General features: G+C 42.1%; 2 long non-coding RNA genes across 2 annotated transcripts; one reads left to right on the top strand and one right to left on the bottom strand.

Moving 5' to 3' along the window:
- Window positions 1–2,900: 2,900 nt before the first annotated feature.
- On the bottom strand, window positions 2,901–9,767 carry LOC120230749. The gene is made up of 3 exons (XR_005528150.1): window positions 9,722–9,767; window positions 9,513–9,636; window positions 2,901–3,082 (listed from the first exon to the last, which is right to left on the bottom strand). It is a non-coding gene; the product is annotated as an uncharacterized LOC120230749 (long non-coding RNA).
- A 2,308-nt stretch (window positions 9,768–12,075) lies between these two features.
- On the top strand, window positions 12,076–14,701 carry LOC120230748. The gene is made up of 3 exons (XR_005528149.1): window positions 12,076–12,232; window positions 12,835–12,959; window positions 14,601–14,701. It is a non-coding gene; the product is annotated as an uncharacterized LOC120230748 (long non-coding RNA).
- The last annotated feature ends 10,895 nt before the right edge of the window (window positions 14,702–25,596 follow it).

The raw sequence follows: 25,596 nt of genomic DNA, 5'->3' as shown, positions 1-25,596 counted from the left end.
GGACTTGAGAGCATCCATGAGTCAAAGACTTTGATGATTTATAGGTCTTTGTAAAATAAGTAACTTTAGGGGAAAAAAAGGGGGTTAAACACTGAAACGATAAGCAGAGAATTGTCTATCTACTAGCCCCGGTGTTTGTTTTCAGGGACAGGTTAAGAGGGGAAATGTATTTGCTTGTTTTCTTTAGCTGGGGACGGTACAGGGAAAACAGAATCCCTAGGCATGACCATCAATCTTACATTTAAATAGCAATATGAAACAATTATTTTTGGAAACAAGATCATATAAGATGTGCCCGTGATGTAACAGTGAGATTGTCTTATATACGAAGTGTAGAAGGCATGAATCTTCCTCAGGAAAATGGTCGTCCTCAGAGGCTAAGAGTTTTGACCAAAGAGATTTCTCCAGAAAGTTAGCATGGACGATGCCTGCTCCCCTTGCTTGTTTTGTATGAAACTGTAGCATGTTTTGAGTGGGAAGCACAGGCTTTAGAATCAGAAGCACTGCCTGTTTCTAGCAATGTCCCTGAGAGGAAGTCAGCTGTTGGCTGAAGGTAATCACAGGGTCTGCTTCACAAGGTGATTGTGAGGAGTTAATGAGACAGTGCGTGGAAAACTTTCATCCTGGCACAGAGGAAACACTCACTAAACACTAGCTATAATTCTGGAAGATTCTCAGGACTGGAAATTCTTTATCTAATGAGGAGGATGACTGGAATGTTTGGAGACAACAAGTTGCCATCTGGAGTCAAACCTGGTGAAAAAGCAGAGCCAGCCATCGAACTCACAAAACTTGAGGCAACAGAAGGCAACAAGAATGGTTTCCTCATGCGTGGGTTAATTCCATGGTGTCGAGGTGGCTGGAAGGGAAACCATCTCTACAACATCAGAATTAGTCATGGTAAAAGTTAGCTCCTAACAGGAGAGAAGGTATTCAAGGCAGAAATAGAAGCAGAGCAAATGTTGGGGTGCCTGGGTGGCTGTATTGGTGAAGCAACCAACTTCAGCTCAGCTCACTGCTCAGCTCGTGAGTTTGATCCCCACATCAAGCTCTGTGCTGACAGCTCAGAGCCTGGAACCTGCTTCGGATTCTGTGACTCCCTCTCTCTCTGCCCCTCCCCCACTCACTCTGTCTCAAAAGAAAAAAATAAATAAGTGTTAAAAAATTTTTTTAAAAAAGCAGACAAATGTGAGTGCAGAGCAGACAAGGTATAGGATGTAAACTAGTCCAGCAGGAGCAAAAGGTAAGTGAGGCCAGAGATTTGGCCTGCAGCTATTTTGCAAAAGCAGTTTGAATTTGACCATGAAATATTTTTACTTGATTCATTTGGTGGCGGGGAGCCACTGAAAGTGTCAGAGTGAGGGACTTAAGGGCTGGACTGAATGGGAAAGAGACTGGTGGGGAAGGTAACAGATGGAGGACCCCAAAAGTAACACAGGAAGGTAAGCAGTCCTGAATTGGGGTGATGGCAGTAAAAGAGAATGGATTTGAGATGGAATGTTCATGACTCGGGAACAAAGGGAAAGGAGTTTAACGTGATCACAAGGTTAGGGCCTGGTGCCTGGGACAATGTTGGTGTGATTCACCTAAACCAGAGAACCAGAAGAAGGGCCTGGAATTGGGGAGAAAGGGGAAAGGGAGTTTGCTCGGCCACACGTTCACCTCGGGATCATGGCGCATTTGTGTGGACGTGTCCCAGGGTAACTGCAATATAGAAAATGTCCCTTGTTTGACAAGATGGCACAGTCAGACTTGGCGGGGTGAGGTGGGGACAGGAATAGAGTCTATATATAACTTGTTGCTTTGACACCATTCTTGCACTAGCAATTACTTTGGACCATGAAAGCTTTGCAATCTTGTAGCAACTAGTCACTTGTGGACACAGTTGGCCACATGCCCTTTCCCTGGCAAGGAGAGATGAAACAGATCTTTACCGTACCACTTGGACACACAATTACTAATAATCCTAATTTTGCATAGATACAAAATATCTTGCATGGATACCAAGTATCCAGGTAAGAAAACTTACCCACAGGAGGACTAGGGGAAATCATCTGGAAACTTGGCCCAGGAAAGAAAAAAAAATAGAAGAAATTAAGAGCTTCAAATAGGAGGCTATAATTTGACTTCTAAAAGAAGAGGGAAACATGGGAGTGAATCAATAATTATTGAGTTCCTTTTATGTCTCAGAATTTAGTGCTGGAAACACTAAGATAAATGAGACACATCTCTCAGCCCTCAGTCTAGAGAGAGACAAGTCTGCCATCAGAAGCTCTAAGAAAGTATGCTGAGTTTTGTAGTAGAAGGGAACACATTTGCTTTGGATGCACCCCCACTTAAAATGGAGGCATGCGGGATGGGAGTCCATTTTTAGGTGAAAAAACTGAGATTCCAGGAAAGTTAAATGAGTTGCCTAAAGTCACACAGTGTGATTATTAAGGCTTCATTGGTTACAAGTGACAGAAACCACATACAAACTAGTTCCAGGGTTTAAAAAAAAAACCCCACCGAAACCATCGTGGCTTATGTGATGAAAAAATACACATGCGGGTGCAGGGGTTGATCTGACATTTTTCCTGGATCTGGGGTTCTATCCATGCCCTGTCTGTGACTCTGATTCGTTCTGTGTGGCTTCATGCTCAGAAAGCCTCTCCTCCATGGGGAGGGAAGATGGCTCCCAGAAGCCAAAGGCTTCCATGGTCCTTCCAGCTTGTAGCCCATACTGACCTCCAGAAGCATTTTGCTTGGCTCTGCTTGGCCACCTTGGCTCATTCACTGAGTCAAGTGAGATTGCATGCTCTGATCACATGCCTTCCACTGTGGTGTTGTGGGTGGTGCCACTTGATTGACATCTCAACCAGAATCACCTTCAGCAGGGAAGGACATTTCCACGATGAAATATATGAGTTCCATTCACAAAAGAAGGAGACAGACACAATCCATGTCCATTGCACACATGTTAGAAAGATGCAGAGGTGAGCTGAAAGCCCAGGCTGCATTCCAAAGTCTGTGTCTTTCCACCATCCACAGCGCTCCTGCTTCTGATGAATGAGAACAGGAAGAAGCTTGGGTGACAGGCCATCTGAAAGGCAAGGCAGAAATCATTTGGAGAGGCCAACACACTAAAGAAGAAATGGGAAGAGGAAGCAAGAGAAGTGGGCTGGTGAGAGACTATGGGAAAAAAGAAAGCAAGGATTAGGGAGATGAAAAGGACCAGGGAGCCATCCCGCGGCCCTCAACCCCCTCCTCTGGGATCCCTGCCCAAAGCTGCTGCTATTTTTCAGAAAGCTGATTCCCTCCTCCCTTGTTAAGAAGCTGAGAACCAAGTGCCCCATTAATCTTTCAGAGGCCACTTTGGCTTCTCAGCGGCAGAGCCGCACACACTGGCTCGGCTCCCTCACGTTCATTCTCCTTCCCAGAGGCAATGAGACTGGCGAGAGCCTCTCCATGCCTGTTAGGATTGCAGGGACCAATGGCTGTTAGCACAGTGGCTTGGTTTCTACTGGGGAGATAGTGGTCAGCCCTGTCATTTGCCCAGCCAGGCTCTCCCATCCCATATTCTTTTTTCTCAGACTTGGGTGTAGTGACAGGAACTCAGAAGTCAAAAATAAACCAAGACCTTGATTTTCCACCAGCTCAGCAGGCAGCTGCTATGTGCCTGGTCCCATGCAGTGTAGTCAGGGACCCAGGAAATTCTTTCTCTTAGCAGTTGGGGTGGAATAGAAATAAAATAGATACGTGTGCTAAAGAGCAACATGAGACAACAGTGGTGCAACCAAAAAAAAGAAAAAAACAAACCTTAAGAAATATCACAAAAGAAACTGTTTTGTCTTGTGAGTATCTTCCATGAACCAGGACCTGTGTTGGGTGGTGAGGATACAGGGCTGAACCAGAAATGGAGTGTTAGGAGGGGGATATTTTCTCTTGTTCTCAGTGTCTCCTCCACAGGGAGAGAGTATAGCTGGTGTGAAATGGTTGCTGTTTCTTCAACCCTTCACCCTCTCCTGCTTGGAGAGGCTGGAGGCCAGGCCATCGGTCAATTTGCAAGGGGTGCCATTTCCAAAGACTATAATGGGACATATTTGTCTCACATCCACCATTTTGGTTCTTTGGAGTCGCACTGCCAGTTGCAAATCCTACTGTTATGAACTGAATTGTACCTCCCACCCCCCACCCCCAATTCATCTGTCGAAGTCCTAGCTCCCGGTACTTCAGAATGTGACTATTTGGAGATAGGACCTTTATAGAGGCAATTAAGTTTAAGTGTGGTCTTTGGCAGTGGGCCTTCATGCAATATGATTTGTGTATTTATAAGAAGAGGAGATCAGGACACAGACACACACAGAGGGAAGACCATGTGAAGACACAGGTAAGAGAAGACAGCCGTCTAAGGGCCAAAGAGAGAAGCTTCAGAAGAAACCAAGCCTATTGACACTTCTGGCTTCCAGAACTGTGAGGAATGTAATTTTTGGTTCTTGAAGCCACACAGTCTGTGGTACTTGTTCCAGCAGCCCTCATAAACATGCATTCAGAAAAAAACTATGAGACTTAGCTGAGCCAGTGTCCCTCACCACCAGCACACCCTTAGTGGGGAAGATTGCTTCAGTCCAGTGTTCGCTGGGTTAAATTAATAATAGAGCTGAGAGTTTGGCCTTCATCTGCTTTTCTTTTTGTCTTATTTCACACTTTGTTCGGATGTTGGGTGAAGGAGGCATGCTTTTACTGGTTTTCCTTAAAAACATCAGCTTGGACAATGGCACTCAGAATAAGCCAACTTCTGCTGTGGTAACAGATAACTTCAGATCTCGGTGGCCTACCAAAACAATATATTATTCCTTGCTCACAATCTGTTATCAGCCTGCTGAGGTGAACCTTGGAATTCTACATACAAGTACAGCTTAGGAGGGATTCTACTCATCCCAGTCACTCAACTACCCAGAACCCCATCTTATTAGTGAGATCCGTGGCCTCTGTAGTGGGAGGAAACAAACATGGTGGATTGCACTCTGGCTCTCAAGCATCCCTCTAGAAAAGACACACGTCCAATCATATTTCATTGTCCAAAGCAAGTAATTTTATCAGGGCTAACAATGAAAAGGGGTGGAAAAGTAGAATTCTATCCCATTCCAAAAGGAGGCAATCTAGAAATATTTGTGAACAGCCCTAATAACCACCATATGAATCATTGTTCCTGCCCCTGAGGAGGTTATAGTTTAGAGAAGGATGACGAATTGCTCCCAGATTGGCATGCTTTTCTTTTTCAAGTTTAAAAATGTTTATTTGTTTATTTTGAGAGAGAGGGATGGAGAGTGAGCAGGGGAGGGGCAGAGAGAGGTGACAGAGAAGAGCCCAGTGTGGGGCTCAAACCCACGAACCATGAGATCACGATCTGAGCTGAAACCAAGAGTCAGACGTTTAACCGACTGAGCCACCCAGGCACCCCCCAGATTAACATACTTGAGGAAATTGCCTTACTTGTATATGTGCACGACCCACTTGAAGGTCTTCAGATGAGATGAGAGTTACTTCCCTCAGAAGTGAGTCCTTACATTGGAGAACTATAGCCATAGTTCTGCTCATTCAATAAATAAATATTTGTTAAGCACCTTTTAACAGGCCAGGCATAAGCACTGTCCTGAACCTTGTGGAATTTGAAGGATTCCTGACCTCCCACCCACTACAGGCCAGTAGGATCCCCCCAATCGTTGTGAAGACAAAACATCTCCACAGACTTCCTGCCTAAAGCAGGGTAGAATTACGGCAGAAGTGTCTTTCTTGTTAACTTTTCATAATAGAAAAAAGAAACACACTATTTTGGGGGCAAAGTATTCATTTTATAGCAGGTTTGGTGGTCGTGGGGAAGCGTTTGGGACAAAGAAAATAATGGGTTTCCATCTTGATGCTCCAAAAATGAGTCACGGGATGATCATCATCAGAGCTGCAGGCACTTCAGAGAACGTTCAGGTCTTTTATTTCACAGACAAAGATTTGGGACCTGGTTACTGTGAAATCTAGGTTTTTAGGTTTTTTTTAAAAAATCAGGACTTCAGATAGGGAAAGAAAAAAGAACTCTCTCTTACTCACTACCCAGATCACAGCGCCCTCCTTCTAACACCTCCTACCTTCATGAGTCCTACACTCCATCTGCCTGACCATGACTTTGGACTTGGGTGGGTGGGGCAGCAGGTAGGGAGGGGGAACAGAGGATTAAGAGGCAGTGCAGAGAGGAGAAGAGAGAGTGCTTGGAGAGCAAGTGGTGCACTTCTAGATATGGGGAAGGGGAATTCAAGTCACCAAATAGTAGAGTAGGTCTCTGGCCAGTACTCATACCAACACAAGTCAGGGAGGAGAAAAAAAGCATGTGGTGATCGCTGCTGAGAGTCAGTTCTGATGTAAATACCAAGCAGTATCATTATTGCTGTTCATATTTATAGCCAAGTTTCTAAAAGTAGCTACCGAAGGGGTCAGCAGAACTATCTGAGAAGGAAGGCAGGAAACTGACTTATAAGCGTCATCAAAACTTGGTTGGTTTCCTCTTCCTCTTTCAGACTGACAACATGGTTTTAAAAAGGATGAGAAAGCACTTAGTTTGTCCTGGCAGTTAGTTACTCCAGATGTTAGATCACCTGCTTCAAGATTTCAGCTGAGGCTTGCAAATTTGTTTCATCTATGTTCTTAAGCTACTTTCAAGCCTTGGTCCCTGAAGCAACATTGAGGGTTATAAAAATAACCCCCCGGTACAGCTCCCAGGCTCAAAGACACGCTGCCGGCCTCGGCTACTCTCATGGTTAGAACTGCTTTTACTTTGGGGCCACCCCAGAGTTTTCAGAAATGACTGGGAGGCCCTGAGGGACATTAGGAGCACTTTGCTTCTTCTCCCTGAGCAGCTTATGGGGATGCGGAGGGACCATGGGAGGGCCCTGTGGGATGGTTGCCAATGGCACCAGGACACAGGGGGTCAATTCCTAAGTCAGTGCCTTCCTGTGGGAGGATATTCCGCAACCCACCTCCACATAGACAAGCCCGTGGCTGAGCAGACAGGCCAAGTGGAGGAAGCCACTGACCCTCTGCCACAATCTGCAAGCAGGCACACATGTGCAGCTTAGGAAGGAAGTCGAGTGGATGTTCCCATGTTCCTCGGGGTGACAAATGTTAATGCTCTATGTGCAACTATAACCAGCAAATACGTCAAGAGGTGTGTCTGTGTGTAACAGCACAGAGAGCTCATTTTATCTGAGGATGCTTTGTTCTAACTCTGGGCCACCTTTGTTTCCATGCCAAAATGGATTGTCTAGGACCCCGAAACACCAGATGGTGCAGATTCCTTCATCTCCTTTGGTCTAGCAAGCAGAGGACAAAAATGAATACACGGCATCCATTACAAATTTTCTGACAGCCCACAATGAGACATACTACCCTTATCCATTATTTCTATGCTGCAACAATTAGGAGAAAGAGAAAATCAGTCTTTATCAGATGGAAGCGGATTGTCTTCACTTGGAGCAGCTCCTTCCCAAACCCTTCCCTGGGGGTCCTGCCAGTTTTCCAAGTTCAGAAGCAGTATGGTACTGTGCTTCCGACACAGAGATGAACTTGAATTCTGCTTTTGCTGCTTAATAGCCACATGGCCTTGGGTAGGTTACTTTAACCTTTTTTGAGCACCTGAAAGTGAGAATAAGAACTCCTACTCACTTGACAGAGTTACCGTGGGATAACAGAAAATCATGTTTATGTAATGCTTTGCCCTGGATTCCATAAAAGTCTTTGCTACTAGTAGGGACTGTGCCTTCATGATCATGTGGGGACCCAAGCCACAGTCAGAGGCCAGGGTTTGGGAGGCAAAGTGGGTTTTGGGGCTTGGGTGGGACCAGTCAAGGAGCAGCATCTAAGGGAGGGCTGAAGCACAAGTCCAGGACCCTGGTCCAAGCAAATCAACCTGAACGGACTAGGAGCGGGGGTAGAATACAGTTATGGAGCAATTGGTTGGAAAATAAATAAATCAAATCTGAGCACATAGACTCCCAGTGATTGGTAGGAAGTAAGGCCTATAGTCTAGTCGCTGAGGCCCAGAAATGCAACAGAAAGGTATATTTTATACATTTTTTATATGGTGTCTGTAGACTGGCTTCCAGCGAGGAGGGCATTATGAACAACACTGAGTCATTTCGGACAGTCATGCGGGCTCTGTTGTTAGTGTTCCTTCCTCTGTTCATTCACAGGAACACAGTACCAGCATGCAGAAAATCTGGCCCTGGGCAGAGCCAAGGTTCTCATTATCTTGTCACAGAAGTCCAAGGTTCTATCAAGAACCAACTCAAGAAAACCTTGTGAGGAGTCTCATCCGCCCATCCCATGAGGGTCTGGCTACATCCAGCTTCACATCTTTTCAACACGTATAGCACAGGATGAGACAGTGATGTGCCTCCCCTATCTGTCAGAACCCCTACTGAGGATAGAAAATCACCGTCTACCTGGAGAATTGTACAGGCAATAATGTGGCCCACCAATCACAGCAGCTCAGAATTACTACTTTGAGGGAGAACAGCTTGAAAGACTTGCATTCACAGTGCTTGTTACCTGGTGAGGGGCTATACATGTTATTAGTGTAATTCCCTTACTCACTGACCTTACTCACATACCTCACGTGTCTCTAGGGCATGTGGCTCTTGATTCTTTTAAAGGGCAATGACTCCAAGGACATCCATTAGAGCACAGAGCCAAGTTCAAAGTGGACACTTGAATTTAGATAAGCCAGAGCCTGGCTTATCCCCCAGGCAGCTGGGAGTATATACAATTATATCTGATGCTGACAGTGATAGCGCATTTTGTGAAGCAAGAATGAGTCTTCTTTGACCCACCTTTTGAGACTGGACAGTTCTAAGATCATTTCCCTCTCTTTGTTTGCTCAGTTGAGGAGCTCCTCAGTTAGGGGGCCATGGGTATAGGCTGACAGGTGGCAGTATCCCCTTTTTAGCTCCCTGGCTCACCAGTCCCTTCTTGCAGGAGACCCCTGTCCCTCTTTTCCACCCTGCTCTGGGTGGCTGACACCAAAAACCTTCCTTTTCCCCTGGCTTCCTGTTGAATTTGGCTAAAGGGAAGCACCAGCAGAAAATGTGAGAGGAGAAGGAGGTCAGGGCATTTCCCCCAGCATCCTCCCCATCAAGTAAGCTGGGGCTGGCCACATCCTCCTAAGGGTTTCCTTCTCTTCCCAGACTTTTTGTTTTTGTTTAAAAAATGTTTTAATGTTTATTTACTTTTGAGAGTGAGAGTGAGAGAGAGCATGAGCAGGGGAGGAGCAGAAGGGGAAACACAGAATCTGAAGCAGGCTCCAGGCTCTGAACTGTCAGCACAAAGCCTGATGCAGGGTTCGAATTCACGAGTCATGAGATCATGACCTGAGCGGAAGTCAGATGCTTAACCGACTGAGCCACCCAGGCGCCCCCGCAGCCTTTTTTGTTTCCATGGTCAAGGAAACATACTCTCCTTGCCTAGGAATGATGGCAGAGACTTACTGTTGCTAGTTTCTTGTGGGAATTCACTGTCCTTTGTGGTTCCCCCTGCTTGACTTTATTATAAAGTCTGTTTATTTGACCCCTTCTGGCTCCAACACCAACAACATTCCATAACTTCAGGAACCTTCAAAAAAGTGAAACATCAGCATTTTGCTAAAATAGGTTGTGAGCCTCTGAAGAGTTTGGAAGTCCAACCCCTTCCTTATCACCTCATCCCCTCTCTCTCTCCTCCGGTAGCTCGATGGTGGCTCATGGATGTCACCCACCTGTGTGGGTCTCAAACGTGGGCCTGGGCACACCCAGCAGAGTGGCTGCACCTGGAGCTCTGTGCTGAGGAGTAAGATCATCAGGGTCCCCTGGGATGTCAGCCAGGCTGACAGTGACTTGTGATGAAGAGAAAGCCAAAATCACAACTGGAGAGTGGTACCAGGCACTGAGTCTGCAGGATGAAATGAGGTACCACCGGGAGATGAATCAGCAAAGCAGAGGGTAGGAAGAGCGGAATGTAAGGCAGCTTGAAGCAAGTTGATGGGAAAAGAGGCCATGAAATGTGTGCAGGTGTCTGAGGCCCATTATATTTGATGGAGATGAACTCTTGAGGAGGCGTGCAGAACAGGTGGCTCATGAGCCAATTCCTTTAATAACTGGCTGCATCAATATCATCCACCTCACCCCTTGTAGGGTTTAGAATTGAGTCAGGCTCCCAGCCCCAAGATTTGGGGGTGTGGCCATGACCACTTAGCTCCAACAGAGACCCTGTGATTCTCCAGGTGGCTGAGTAGACCAGGGACTTCTCTGCTGGGAGGAAGCCTAGATGCTCAAATCTCAGTTCTCCCAGTCTCCAGCTGGGCCCAGGCCATAGGATTGTCTTCTGTCACAATGTCCTCACTAGTCCTGAGCTTTTGTACTAGTTTCCAGCTACTCCAGCCACCTTAGCAGGACCCTGCTCTGCTGACCAACTCTGCCCTCCCTGGGGGCTGGATTCTGCTTTAACAATCCTGCTTCTTCTTCTTCTTCTTCTTCTTCTTCTTTTAAAAATGTTTACTTATTTATTTTGAGAGAGAGAGAGAGAGAGAGAGAAGACAGAGATTGAGAGAGAATCCCAAGCAGGCTCAATTCTTGGTATGGAGCCCAATATGAGGTTTGATCCCATAATGGTAAGATCATGACCTGAGCTGAAATCAAGAGTCAGATACTCAACTGACAGCCACCGAGGTGCTCTGACAATCCCTCTTCTAAGTATCTGTCAGTATAATTTCTAGTGGAGAGTCTGGGCCCCATCTCTGTGACTCCTGAGCAAAGAACAGGGTTTTACTTCAACTTCATCGCCCTTCTTTTGGGCAATGTCCACGTTGACAAGCCCAGAGTTTAGGTAAGATCATTATACAGTAATCTGCAAGTCCTGAGTGTCCTCCAGAGGTTGGCCTTTTGTAGTAGGTTAGTATCTCCACTCCACACTGGATTTATGGAGTGGATTTTCCTTAGTCTCCTCCATCCCTGTGTGGCTGAAAATTTAGGATGCCTTGGCATCAAGCCCATCCAGGTGAAAGTAATTTATACCCTCCTTCCATCTACCGCTGTAAGCCTCCCCAAGCCTCCTGAGAGCTATGTGGGATGTTTTAAATATTTAATGGAGAGCTAAATGAGTAACTTTCAAGCTCCTGGGGTTCCTTCTCTGTGGGACCTAGCTATCCCAGGTATGGAGTATAGGGAGGGTATCAACTTGCATTAACTTTTATGCACTATCCACACTCTAGCACCTAGAGAATTTGCCAGCAGCTACTCTCTTGCTTTAAGATGTATAGCAATCATAAAGCATCTATTATTCTACCTATTCAACAAGTCCTTTTTACAGAGCCCAGAAGCAAAGTCCATTGGATAGGTAACATTCACACCCCAAATCCAAAGAGTCCTGTAGGAATCTCTAAAAAGAGAAAAATGTCCAAGGGATGAGGCAGGTACATATCTGTCTCAGTCTGGTACATGGAAGATCACAGAAGGCTTTGAGGTTACGTTTCTGTCATGGCTACCCCTTTGGCATGTCCTTTATAGCTCTTGAATCCACACTATCTATAGAGCTTGAGGGATGGTTAACAAGATAGCTCTGGTTGGACACTTGTCTCTCTTTCTGCTCACTGCATTATGTAGAAATGGATTACCTGGCAACCTCAATCATTTAGAACACAGCCCCAAACCAGGGAATACCAACAAAGATAGATGTGTAATCACTTGCATGCATGTACCCCATTCCATCTCCCTGGAGAGAGATTTTTTCCTTCCAGGATACATAAGAATCTTATTTTTATTTATGTCATCTAGAGACACACCTGCCATGTTGTGTCATAACGCAGCTGGCAGGAAATAGAGATTTTCAGGATGATGCTAGTGGAATCAAAGCCTTCCTTCTGGTAATGTCTACTTACCAAATGTCACAGGCCCACTTCCTGAAGCCATCCAGGGAAAGCTTTCTCCCTCCCCCAGAATGGTCTTTGTTTTTTAAAAATAATGCTTTTCCCCTTTCTGTTTATAGACATCATAATTGCTTTTGAAATATTTGAAACAGTAATCATGTGGACTTTAAAGTAAAACAGGCTGGGAGTGAATCCCAGTTCTGCTCCTCCGTGGCTGGAGCTGTGCATCCCCTTAACCTTCCTTTAATTGTCTTTAGAACTGGAATAACAACCAGGAAGGCATGAGGCTGTTGAGAGGAGATAACACAGGTAATCTGGTTCTGAGGAAGACTTGGTGATTATTTGTCAAATTTAAACAGAGTGAACCAAATTTTAATCCCACTGCATTTTAAGTTTGGTTTGTTTTTGCTCCAATGAGTTACCACCAAGCCCAATCAAATTGACAGAAAATGTTCTGTGGTTACTTATTCTTCTAACTATCCTTTTTCTCTCTTTAAAAATATAATAACACATCTGGGATCTATTATGTGGTGGTATATATTTCAGTATATGTTTCTGCTAATGCTTTAGTAAACAGAAACTGCGTGAATGTTGACTGCTCAAATACAGTAGCCACTAGTCTGCCTTGAGCAACGCTCAGTATAAAGTCAAACATTGCAGGATTTTCAAAAAGGGGGTCCATCTAAAGCAGAATTTGAGTTGGATCTGAATTCCTTTACATAGTTAGGAAAATGCTTTTAACCATTTCCTACTGCTTAGAATAAGGAAAGTTTTGAAAGTGTATGATGTCCCTATTTTCATCAAATGCAAATGTATTGGGAATACTTCTGGCTGTTAATGTCAGTATACTTAACTAATGGTGGATTAAACATATAGAGGGGTATTTTGTCATTGTTTTCATATTTTCTCAGGCAGAAACCTTGATTCAGGGCCCATATCTCTGGATATTTTTGGTCTCTTCCTCATGGTTGTAAGATGGCTGCCCTGGCACAAAACATCAAAATCTCCATCCAAATGAAGAGTAAGGAATGAGAAGGTAAGAACAGCCACATGCCACATGTGTCCTTTTTATCAGGAAAGCAAGACATTTCCCTGAAGCACTGAAAAGACTTCTATCTCATGGCCAGAGTGGTGTCACAAGGCCACCTTTATATACAGGAGACTGGAAAGGGAGATTTTACCTATTCCAGTCTCTGTCGTGGAGGCAGACGAGAGAGAAAGAGATGGAGATGGATGTTGGATTAGCCAATCCTTAGTGTCTGTCATCATGAACTTTACGAAAGTTGTTTGTGGGCTGAGGCCCACTGCAAATATCTTCAAATTAACTCTGAAAAACAATGGAGGTATCAGGCTAGGGAGCAAAGAAATTTTGAATCAGTTTTAGCAAAGTTTAGGTCCTGCCTCTGTCGCTTACTGAGTAGAATGGCCCTGAACAAGTCACTTCTTCTCTTTGAACCTCTACTTTCTCATCTATAATAATAGTATGTCCTAGGGTTACTGTGAAAATCAAATGAGAGAATATGAAAGCACTTTTTATGCTGATTAGTCCTCTGCACCTGTACATTATTATGGTCAAGAGAACAGTGATGATAAACAAATAAGCAAAAGAGGAATGTAAGAGCCTGTTCTGTTCTTCACAGAAATTCCAGGTCCATAGGTCTATGATAAACACACCTTTCAAACACTTTTTTTGCTCCTTCCTTTTATGCAAGTCACCATTTCACAGCTGACACCCCTAAACTGTGACCTCACTATGTCATGTTCAATTTTGTGTCTGCAGTGCCTAGTGCACAATGGTAGGGATTCAGGGAATGTCTAATAAATGAATGAGTTCCTCCCAGAAGTACTTGTGTACTAGTTGGAAAAAGAGGAGGTTGTAGTTCAATCATACATGTTCAATAAAGACAAAAGTTTTCAGAGAATTATTCAGCAGCTATTTAAGAATAAATGGGCAAGACAACACTCATATGAGGACTTTAAGATACAAAACAGATGAACATAAGGGAAGGGAAGCAAAAATAATATAAAAACGGGGAAGGGGACAAAACACAAGAGACCCTTAAATATGGAGAACAAACAGAAGGTTACTGGAGGGATTGTAGGAGGGGGAATGGGCTAAATGGGTAAGAGGCATTAAGGAATCTACTCCTGAAACCATTGTTGCACTATATGCTAACTAACTTGGATATAAGTTAAAAAATAAATTAATTTAAAAACTAATAAATTGGCAAGGAATTATGAAAAAAAGGTGGTAGCATTGGATGTATAGTTTTCAGATCTCAAATTTCCACAAAGCTGCCAGATATGAATCAATAGCCATGGACTCCATGTACAAAAATAAGGTGTCAAGGTATACCTTCATACCTGAAAATATAGTGGGTGATGAAAAAACGCCAATGGAACTATGAGATCTTCATTGGCTTGACAGTTGAACTGGAAGAGCAGAGGAAGTAATAGGATAATTCAAGCACCTAAGAAGAGCAGAACCCCGACTAGACAATAGGTGTTCATTGAGCGACACAGAGAAGTGATGTGAGAGCAGCAGCTGAAATAGATGTTCCAGTAGTTTGCCCTTTGGAATGGGGTAAGTGTAAGAGGGCCATAGTAAGAACTAAAAATCCTAGGACAGTCTAGCCCTTATGAATGTTGTAAACAGACAGTCATTTCTCCATTTCAGGACAAGACCCCACACTGAGGAAAAATGCTGGGAGTGGAATCAAAATCTAGCCCATCAGAGACAATAGTGATGAGGAAAAGGAAGGTTCAGATAAAAATGGAAGAGAAAGGGGAAAGAAACAAGAAATTTCAGAAAGAAAAACTTTATATTTTTAACACTACATTAAAAACCACAGAGTGATCTCTGTGAAGTTAAAAATGTTATCTGAAGAAATCTGCCTTCCTCTAAAAAGTAGTAAAAATCAATTTCACATAAAAATGAGCAGTAGAAAACTATAGAGGTCAAGCTCCATGAAAAGTTATTTTAAGAAAAAGAAGACTAAGCCATAAGTAAAGTGGAAAATGAAAACATGCTAGGAAGATATATTCATAAAACAGATTAAAACTGTAATCTATTATTTCAAAATGAATAAAAGACCTTAAGAAAATGACACAAGAGAAGATGAACAAAATAAATCATAATTAGAAAAAAACAGACGTTGGGGCGCCTGGGTGGCTTAGTCGGTTAAGCCTCCGACTTTCGCTTAGGTCATGATCTCGCGGTTCGTGGGTTCGAGCCCCGCGTCGGGCTCTGTGATGACTGCCAGCTCAGAGCCTGGAGCCTGTTTCAAGGTCTGTGACTCCCTCTCTCTCTGACCCTCCCCTGCTCACGCTGTCTCTCTCTCTCTCTCTCTCTCTCTCTCTCTCCTAGAAATAAATTTAAAAAAAAAAAGAAAAAGAAAAAAACAGAAGTAGCACTGAAGAAGTAATTCAAAATAAGAGAACAAATTATTTTAGAAAAGAAGACTGAACTATAAGGAGCATAGGACAAGGAAACAGAACAAACGATGCTTCAAGAGAAATAGAAGGTGAAAAGAGCAACTTTTTTAAAGTTAAAAATAAATGAAGAAAGAGCTGAAAGTATTCCAAAGAACATGACAAATATTGAAGATACTAAAGAAGCTCCAATATATGAATAACTAGAGTGCCCATGGGAAGAAAACCAAAACAAGGGAACAGAACAAATTCTAAAAACTGTAATTCAAAAAAAGTTTACTGAAATGCAATAACAATTGAAACTTCATATTGAAAGAGAGCATTGTGTGCCTCATATTAAAAGAAGATATTAATACATACTTAGCAATAACAAGAAATATTACTAGATTTGAAATAAAAAGATAAAAATCCCTAAGATATCCAGCTAAAAATAGTTATTAACTTATCAAGCAAAAGCATAGATTACCCTCAGATATTTGGGCCACATTTTACAATAGAATAAAGTAGAATAACATATTATAAGTGGTAAGTTTAAATTTAATTATATTTACACTAAATATAAATGGTGTAAAAAATGGGCTTTTAAAAGTTTGCCTTTTTCAATATTCCTGCAACTCCCACCTCTCATTCAAACTTTACCTTGTGATGGTAGACGTTCTTGGATGAGAGTGATTTTCCTGTCCATCTCCAGTGACAACAGACTTCTGCTTTTCATCATTGTAGCACCCTGGGTGTAGGTGAGTTTTCTTGTCCCTTTTCCAGCAACAGAAGGGTTTTCCTAATTTCAGTGCTGCCAATGAGGGCTTGTTTTCTACCCCTTCTCCTGTTGCAGCCAACCTTTGCCTTGAAGCAGGGGTGCAGTTCTCCCCTTGTCTCATGGTGACTGCTGATCAGGGTCCCGCGTATGGAGAGGCTATCCCAAGTAGTCCTGCTCCACCTTCATACTTTGGCAGAGCCTACTCATCCTCACTGAGGAAGAGTGAAATCTTACTCTCAGATTCCTTTCCTGTCCCTGATCATTCTCATAAGCATTCAGTGCAGACTAATGTAAAGAGCTGCCAAGTACATATAGGACTCCCCTGTGTCTGAGACTCCTACATTGTCATGCTAGCCCACGCCTGACATTTAAGAAGTTGTTACAATTTTAGCTGCTCTTACCTGCTGCTAGGGCTATTACCTCTTCCTCCTGCATTCTATCAAAGGTAAAATATTTTGTGTGTCTCATATCTTCTCAGAGGGGTTTCTAATGTTTGAAATTCAGCTTATCTGGTTGTGTTGAAACCTCAGATCCCTATTGGACTAAAAAACATGACTTTGTAGGTTATATGGCTTTTTGTTGTTGTTTAGGTGTGAGTGATGTTCCCTTGTGACTTTCTATACCTTAAGTGAAAGTGAAGCTTCAGTTAAAAAAAAAAAAAAAAAAACAACTCCTGGGGTGCCTGGGTGGTTCAGTTGGTTAAACGTCCGACTTCAGCTCAGGTCATGATCTCATGATTCATGGGTTCGAGCCCTGCATCGGGTTCTGTGCTGACAGCTACCTCAGAGCCTGGAACCTGTTTCAGATTCTGTATCTTCCTCTCTCTCTGACCCTCCCCTGTTCATTCTGTCTCTCTCTCTCCCTCAGAAATAAATAAAACATTAAAAAAATTTTTTAAAAACTGCCTTTGGTAATTATAATTTGTAGTGGCAGTATTAGTACTGTTATCCTGACTATTGCATGCATTGTTATGTAATGTGGGATAAAGAAAATGAATAATGATGGAATATTTCAGTTCACTCATTCACTGTGTCCTTGAGGACCAAGGCTTTTGGTATGAAAGAAAGGAGACACATATATGATATGGAAGAAATTAAGTAAAAATCTTGCAACTCTGAATTTGAATTGGAAACACTATTATGAATTTATAAGCTATTTTTTTAAAATTTTAATTTATATATTATTTTTGAGAGACAAAGAGACAGAATGCAAACAAGAGAGGGGCAGAGAGAGAGGGAGACACAGAATCTAAAGCAGGCTCCAGGCTCTGAGCTGTCAACACAGAGCCCGACACAGGGCTTGAACCCATTAACTGTGAGATCATGACCTGAGCTGAAGTTGGACGCTTAACTGACTGAGCCACCCGGGTGCCCCTACTTTATATTTAAATATATAAACCCACCAAAATGTCTAGAAATATGACTAATCTAGTTGCAATAAGCATCTGTAGTGCCCAGATTGTGATCTTCAAATATAATTTTCTATTATAAGAAACCACGGTTTCTTGGAGAAATAGCTAATTCCAAGTTTGAGGTAAGAACTATGCAAGATGAACCTAGGATATTTTGTCCTACCAAAGAGAAAAGATGCTGTCAAAGACTAATCAGGTCATGTCAAAAGGATTCAGTTGCCAATGCTAAGAAATTTCTAGTGGCCAAAAATGGAACAACTTAAGTTTGAATAAAAATAAGAAATGTAATATATTTAAACCAATTAAATATATTTAAATCCATGAGTCATAATGATATATTTTCTGTTTTCTACATTTTTTAAAAGTTTATTTATTTCTTTGGAGAGGAATGAGTGGGGGAGGGACAGACAGAGAGAGGGAGGGAGAGAATCCCAAGCAGGCTCTGCACTGCCAGCTCAGAGCCCAGACACAGGGCTGGAACCCACGAACCATGACATCATGACCTGAGCTAAACTCAAGAGTCAGATGCTTAACCAAGTGAGCTACCCAGGGGTCCCAAATAATATGTTTTTAAAAAATCAAAGTAGGCACTTTTGAGGATCATAAAGAACCAATTCATTATGTTGAAAACAGGTAAAGAAAAAGAGTAAACCATTTGTCCTAGCTTTTATATATAAACTATGCAACTGCATAACCAAATAATAAGTGAGGGAAGAGTCCCTTTATAAATTACTCCAACTATAAAGTAAAATAAAATGTTAAGTTAGCATGTCACCAATTCTCAATCTCCAACAAATTAATAGGTCTAGGCAATGAGCCTCAATGGCCGTTGACATAATAGAGAGAGAGACAACCAGACATATGCTATCTAATGAAATAACATGCCACTTCCTGCAGTCCTGCCAAAATGACTGAGTCAAAGTTTTATTGGTCTCTGGATCCAGCTTCTGATTTGCAGATTACAGAGAGGACAGAGAAACATGCTGAACAGCACCGTAAGTAACCAATCAGCAAAATCCAGATAAGTTGGACATTCTACAGGTCAAACCACCAAAGATCTTTAACAGATAAATTATATGCAGAAGCAAGGGATGGAAGGAAAACCAGTGGATCAAAAGAGAATTTTAAACTTATCAAAATTTTAAGAGTGAGTAAGAATAAACGGCAGTGCTAAGAATGTACCTGTGGGTAACAAAATCATAAAGAAACAGAGAAGTGATTACTCGAAGAGTCAAGAGAGTGATTATTTTTGGAGAGGAAAGGAACACATGTGAAGAGCTTCTGGAATATCTGGAAAATTTCTATTTTTTGGTCTATGTGAGTTTTAGCCTTATAATCCAACTAAGCTATGTGCTTGTCTTCAGGCTGCAGACTTCTGGGATTTGCAGATTTTGTAATGTGGTACTTCTTTTTCGTCTGTGGGTTATTTCTCCAAGGGAAAAGGCAATAATTCCCTAAAATCCATATGAATGTGAAGAAAAGCACTATGTCACTGGTTGTTGTTGTTTATAGTGCAAAATAAAAAGAGTAAAAAGAAAGAAAAATGATTTACTGTAACTGTGTTTTATTTTACAATAAAAGCTTTCCCTAAACCTGTTTGACTTCAGAACAGCCTCTTGATATCATTCCCCAACCGGGAAATTGCACGTGTCTATGTGTAAAAATGGAAAACACTACACAGTTTTAAAATAGAATAAATAGGCAGGAAGTATATTCTTAAGAATATATTTTAGATTGAGTTATATTTCCTAAGTGCCTTTATTAAAATCCATTTCACAAAATCCTTTCCTTCCTTAAAAAATCCTTTCATTAGATTCTGTGTGCCTTTTTTCTAGACTTGCCAAGCTAAATAGCTGGAAAGAATTTCCTTTTCAAAGTCCAAGGAATATGCAATCTTCTATATAATAATAATAATAAAGATGTATTAAAGTTTCCATCCCCCATCCCTTCCTTCCACTTGAGAGGGGGAAAATATATATGTATAAATATGCACATGCACATATGTATGAAGCACTGTGAATGCTGTAATGTCCATGTAGCAACAGCACTCCAAAGGGAAGCCATCCTCATGAAAAAGATAAATATCTTTTAAACAAGAGTTTGAGGGTGAAACAATTTCATCCAAAGTGTAAATACAGGAAAGAGTTTTGTCATCTGAACTGCAATTTCAAAGCCAATATGAGAGCCTAATGTGGGAATTTTAGCAACAGCTGAACTTTCTGACTTCTGAAAGGGGGTTCCAGGCCTTCCTAAGTCTTTTGAAGTTCCATTTTGCTTTGTCTTCAAATGTCTTGACATAATCAGCCCATTGATGCCTTGTGCTGTCTTGTGAACGCAAGCATTCGCTCACAAGTCCATGTCAGGGCTGGAGACAAGGAGAGGTTCAGATCCCTTTGACACTAGGGCGGCTGGTCAGGAAGTTCTCAAATGTGCAGCGATGTGAACTTTTAGCTGAACCGTTGCCCAGTGGGATGCCTGTCTTTTCAATTCCTATTGCCTCAGGTCTTCAAAGGCTGGGGGGCATCTGTACCCAGTGACCTGTGTGACTGGCCTGACACATCTTTTTCCCATGGAGTGTGGGGGTAAAGGGGCTAGACCGAAATGGCTTACCTTCATTTCTCAATGTGAGTGACTCCCCAAGAGCAGCAAGTTTACCCCCTCCTCCCGTCCCGCATCATCGGTCACTGAGTTCCATTGGCTACTGAAGGAGCATCTCCTTGACCAGCTTGAAGAGGCTTGGTTCCCACACTTTGGGTTCACACTGATTAGGATAGTAATGCTGACACACACTTACAAGAGTGTGAACATTGTCCTTGTGTAATCATGACAACAACCACAGAGGTCAATATTATCTCCAATTTCCACACGAGGGCACAAAGTAAATTCACTCAAGATCACCTATATGGTTAGTTGCGGAGCTGGGATTTGAGCTCAGGCAGCTCTCCTGGATGCCATTTCCCTCACCACTGCTCTACAGAGCTTATGGCCAGGGGATAAACACAGCCCTAGACATAACTACATAGACTACTGCTGACAAAACTACCATTTGTTGAGTTCCTCCACGTATTAGGCACCATACTGAGTTTTACAAACACTTCATTTAGTGATAGACAGGTAGATAGATAGATAGATAGATAGATAGATACAGATATATCTATCTATATACAGATATAGATACAGATACAGATAAATATATGTTACATATGTAGGTACATAGATATACCAAGGCCTAACAATTAAGAGTTAGCCTCCAGTCAGACTGTCTAAATTTAATTCCAGCCCAAAGTTTACCAGCTGTGTGACCTTGAGCAAGTGACTTAGCACCCCTGTGGCTCAGTCTGTTCATCCAAAAAAATCCCCTTTATAGGGTACTGCAAGAATTAAATGAATATATACATAACATATATAAATACATTTCCTGACACAGAAGTTAGATATTATTATACAATAAGTTAGATATTATTATTATTAATATATTATATGTAATATATAATATCACATATTCTTAATTATAATTATTGTTATGCCTTATAGAATTAATATCAATAATCGATATTATTATTACTATTCTATATACATAGATGATCTATTTTCTCAATTCAGAAAGCTTGGTAAAAAGAGTAGCATTCTTCAAAATTCATCAGGGTCAAAGTTTACAAGAAAATATTATGCTGAGCTGACTCATTTTCCCCAAGGAGATCAATATTTCAAATACAAACCACCAAAGTAGATTGATGAGGCTACAGCTGAAAATAAGTCTTAGGATTGTAGACCACCCACGTTGCACACAGGCTCTGTTCTGAGTAAGACAGGCTCCCAACACTCCAGAAAGAAGACCACGTTTGGCTCTCATTGCCACAGCATGTGTTGTCTGTTTGAGGATGCATGAAGGCCAGGTGATCCTCTGACCACAATCCCCACTTTGCTGACCTTTCATCACCTGGACTCCAGTACTTCTAAGATCAAGTCTATTTCTGTCGTCATGGGCTCTGCACAAGTATCTAGTATCCAAATCCTACTTGATGCCTAAACAATACATCCTATGCACAGCAGATATGACCAAATGACAACACAGATAGAGAGAGTACTGAGTGGGTACTCTGAATTGGGTGCTGTGTTAAACCGCACAAGCATTACTTCTCCTGAACCTCATGGCTTCATATGGTTGTGTTGGATGCCCATCAGACCCCGTATTCAAATCTCCTAAGTGGAAGAGGTGTCCTCAAGCCCAAATTCACCCATCTCTAGGATTAAGCTGTTAATTCTTACATTCCAAGCTGCCCTCATTCCTTTCTAAATTCTTGTTCACTTCATCTCTGCCTTAATCATGATCTACACTCTACCTAAAGAAAGTTGCCTGTCACAGAAGTTCCTTCTCTGGGTATTCAGATCCCTTTTCTGGGGATTCTCTGGGGGAAAAATAGCCTCTGAGCCCATTTTTCTCCTCTGAGCATGCATAACACTTGGTACCTGGTTTCACTACAGCACCATGCTGAGCATGAGCTTTCTCCCTCATTAGGCACTGACTCTTTGAAGGCAGAAACCTGTCTTATTCATCTTTCTGACCCCAGCATGTAGCACAGTGCCTGACACATACCAAGATCTCAATAAATATTTGCAAAGAGAATAAATGATTGAATGGATGGTTAGATGTATAGGTGAAGGGATGCTTCAAATGATCTTACTTTCTTTTGTTGAGAAGTCACTCTTAAGTCTCATGTTGTTCATCACCAAGAACCGATTCTGTTGCTACAGCACTTAGTACAATGTCTGGTGTGATTTGGTACCCAGTAAGTATTATTGAATGAAAAACTAAATGCATAAATTGGGCCTTAAGGAAATAGAAATTCCATAAGAAACATATTTCAACACTGTTTATTCTTCCAGTTCTGATATCTGTCACAAATGAAGCCAGATTAACAGGATGTTGGGGACCTGAGCTATACCACATGAGGGCCTTAGCTGGGCTGCCATCGGCCCATACTGAGGAAGCTGCAGGCCTATGACATTTAACATCGTGTCCTCTGTCAGGTTGCTGTGGATGACATTGTTTCTTCCATCCAAAGCTGGGGTCCTTTTTCCTTTCAATACTAAACAGAGTTCTACTGCTGAAAACCAGGTCAGTTTTTATCTCATACACTTGATGAAATGTGTAATTGTCTTTATTAATCTTCTCTTGCCCTTTATTGGCCACTAAAATTGGAGTTGATTTTGTAGCCAGTCATAACAAAGGAAAGGTCTTTTTGTAATCTACTTTCTCAATGTCAGTTGTGGATCCCTCTCATTTCCTTGCTACAAATTCCTTCCTTCCTCCCTCCCTCCTTCATACCTTCCTTCCTTCCTTCATCTTTTACTTCTACTACTAATTTTATACCTTCTCATTTATTTATGAATGATGGCAATTCATCAGGGATCATAAATGAAACTAAGCTTAAAACATCTTATTTTACTGTCTACCTACAACCAAGCAAATGTATTCAGCAAATGTGTTATCTGGATACACAGTGATTTTTACCTTTCTCTGATGTATTTAATGTATCTGTGTCTAAAATCTTCTCTGGAAGAGAAGTACACCTCTGGATAGAAGTATAAAATATTAAGTAAAATAGGATACTTTAATAAGTCTGCTGATATCATTCTTTGTGTGTTGGGAGGCTGAATTACTGGGAAGATGATCTTGGTTCTCTTCTGGCTCATGAAAGATAGTTACCAAGTGTTTGTTGCAAAAGAAAAAGAAAGGGAGGTGAGGGATATGCAGGAAGAGATGAGGAGTAGAAGGGAGACAAGGAAAGAGGGAGAGGGAGAAAGAAGTGGGAAGACAGAAGGAAAGTACAAAAGATAAACTAACAGGTGAGTTTACCGCATCCGCGAAGACTGATGCTTTGATCTCACTTGTCTTTGAGAGGCTGTTTGGTGGCCAGAAATAAGAAGGAACATCAGAGGTTATATCACTGTTTGCACTTACCACCTTCTGCTAAAGAAGGTGATGGGGGGCGCCTGGGTGGCTTAGTCGGTTGAGCGTCCGACTTTCGCTTAGGTCATGATCTCGCGGTTCGTGGGTTCGAGCCCTGCGTCGGGCTCTGTGCTGACTGCCAGCTCAGAGCCTGGAGCCTGTTTCAGTCTGTGACTCCCTCTCTCTCTCTGACCCTCCCCTGTTCATGCTGTCTCTCTCTCTCTCTCTCTCTCCTAGAAATAAATAAAATATTTAAAAAAATAAAATAAAATAAAGAAGGTGATGGATCCACCCTAATCCATCCTATTTAACTTTAATTCTAACTGAGGAGAGAAGTCATCATCCAATTTTAGAACCACCACCTAAGACCCCCAGCGCAGAGCCAGTCTTCTTATTCAACCATTTCCTGCTCTGAGAAACACAATCCAAGGATTTTCTTGTCCGCTTCTCCGTGTGTGAAAAACATGGCCAACTTTTCTAAAGAGTAACCTCAAATCTTCACAGTTTCTTTTTACATTTTTATTATATATTTTTGAGAATAATAGTAAACAAATTCATTGCAAAAAATATGAAGACAAAATTGTATTGAAATAATATAAAGATGTCCTTTAATAGCAGAAGATGGTAAGTGCAAACAGTGATATAACCTTTGATGTTACTTATTTCTGGCCACCAAACACCCTCTCAAAGACAAGTGAGATCAAAGCATCAGTCTTCGCAGATGCGGTAAACTCACCTGTTAGTTTATCTTTTGTACTTTCCTTCTATCTTCCCAACTCTTTCTCCCTCTCCCTCTTTCCTTGTCTCCCTTCTATTCCTCATCTCTTGGTTCTCTTCTGGCTCATGGAAGATAGTTACCAAGTATTTGTTGCAAAAGAAAAAGAAAGGGAGGTGAGGAATGTGCAGGAAGAGGGACCTTAGCCAGGTTCATAGACCACTAACAGAGTAGTATTATTATTCATATTTGATGACAAATAAACAGACTTGGGAAAGTTGTCTCACTTACTTGAGGTCACATATCCAGCAAACAAAGGAACCTGGTTTCATACACAAGTTCATCTGATTGATACCAAAAACTGTGTTGTTTCCCCTAGAGAATTCTCACATATCCTCGGGAGAGGAAAGAAAAGATCAGAGCCTCCTTTGGAGGACAACAGAAACTGAGACACAGGGGGACCAGCCTGAGAGCCACCAGAGCACACATTGCCTGGGCTGAGAGGTCCACAACAGGATGGAAAGCAAACATGCAGATTGTGCAACCATGCCCTCCAACGCCAGGAAAATGGAAGTCAACCACCAATCGCAGTGATTCTGGCCACGATGACTTCTTCTCTCAAAATTTTCTGGAGACTGAAAACTGTTAACGCAGAGACGTGGTCCCCAAGTACGGTTTCCAGACCAGTAACATCAACATCATCTGAGGACTTATTAGAAATGCAATTTCCCAGGCACCCCAGACCTTCTGACCAGAGACTCTGGGGTTTGGGACCCAGCAGTCTGTGTTTTAACAAGAGTTCTGGGAGATAGTACTGGAAATTCAAGCTTGAGAGTCACAGAACTAAAGCATCTGGCTTCATCTGACCTCAGCTTTTTATCTCTGAGTGGTCCTTTCCTGAATGAATGTTGTATAATCCCGACAGCTAGCCAAGTTTGGACAAACGAGGAAGCTACTGCTGAAGCTGGATGAAAGCTGACTTTTTCCCCTGTCCGATCCTCTTACATAAATCCCCATCCAAAAAGGAAATAGCGCCCCCCCCCCCTCCGCTTTTTTCTTTTTTAAAGGGACTGTTGTTTTGGGGCAAAAGGAATGCTTTGCTAATTTTAGGAAGATGGCTTCATGGCTTCAGTTATGGACAGGAAGTCTCGAAGGGAGGGAACATTTCTGCTTGAATTTTTAAATATTATGTTCTTTTATTTATTTATTTTTCTTTAGAAAAAAAAAAAAACACTGACAGAAAAGAAAATACAATGAACAAATCTCAGCTTACTGAAATCCCTGACTGAGAAGAGGAGCCATGGGGGAGTCATTTGCTGGGGCCCCTCTACTCCAATTGAGTAAGCCTGGAAGACAACAGCACTCAAGACTGTGCTCTGAATAGAGAATCTTTGCAGTGTAAATT

The sequence above is a fragment of the Hyaena hyaena genome, unplaced genomic scaffold (assembly GCF_003009895.1).
Source record: "Hyaena hyaena isolate Hyena2069 unplaced genomic scaffold, ASM300989v1 scaffold_46, whole genome shotgun sequence".
Taxonomy (NCBI): Eukaryota; Metazoa; Chordata; class Mammalia; order Carnivora; family Hyaenidae; genus Hyaena; species Hyaena hyaena.
This window is presented reverse-complemented; position numbering and strand designations above follow the sequence as displayed.